Below are 840 nucleotides of genomic sequence, written 5' to 3'. Positions count from 1 at the left end.
GAACGCACCCTAGATGATGAAAAGTGCAACCAGAACGTCAATCGACAACATGCCCGGGGGTACAAATTTGCTCTACGCGTCCCTAGGTAGGGTACTTTTTCATACAAACATCAAAGTGTACGGTGCACAAAGTGCGCGGAACAAAAATTGCTCGGTCAGACCTAGGACGGGCCATATCTCGAATACTAAACGTCGCAGATGGGTGTCGTAGAACAATTTTAAGTTCGTCTAACGATTCTACATCCGATTCTGGATAGTGGTTTTTCGACCACTTTTCAACATTTTGTGACACCCCGAACCTAGGGGCAGCTCCCTAGCTTTTTTCAAAAATGTGCACCGAACGGGCCAGAGAGCTCGAGTAGTCGAAAAATTTTTTTTTGCTAAAACCCCTAAAAACGTGTCAGGAACGCACCCTAGATGATGAAAAGTGCAACCAGAATGTCAATCGACAACATTCCCGGGGGTACAAATTTGCTCTACGCGTCCCTAGGTAGGGTACTTTTTCATACAAACATCAAAGTGTACGGTGCACACAGTGCGCGGAACAAAAATTGCTCGGTCAGACCTAGGACGGGCCATATCTCGAATACTAAACGTCGCAGATGGGTGTCGTAGAACAATTTTAAGTTCGTCTAACGATTCTACATCCGATTCTGGATAGTGGTTTTTCGACCACTTTTCAACATTTTGTGACACCCCGAACCTAGGGGCAGCTCCCTAGCTTTTTTCAAAAATGTGCACCGAACGGGCCAGAGAGCTCGAGTAGTCGAAAATTTTTTTTTTGCTAAAACCCCTTAAAACGTGTCAGGAACGCACCCTAGATGATGAAAAGTGCAACCA

The sequence above is a fragment of the Anopheles coluzzii genome, assembly GCF_943734685.1.
Source record: "Anopheles coluzzii chromosome X unlocalized genomic scaffold, AcolN3 X_unloc_42, whole genome shotgun sequence".
Lineage (NCBI taxonomy): Eukaryota > Metazoa > Arthropoda > Insecta > Diptera > Culicidae > Anopheles > Anopheles coluzzii.
This window is presented reverse-complemented; position numbering follows the sequence as displayed.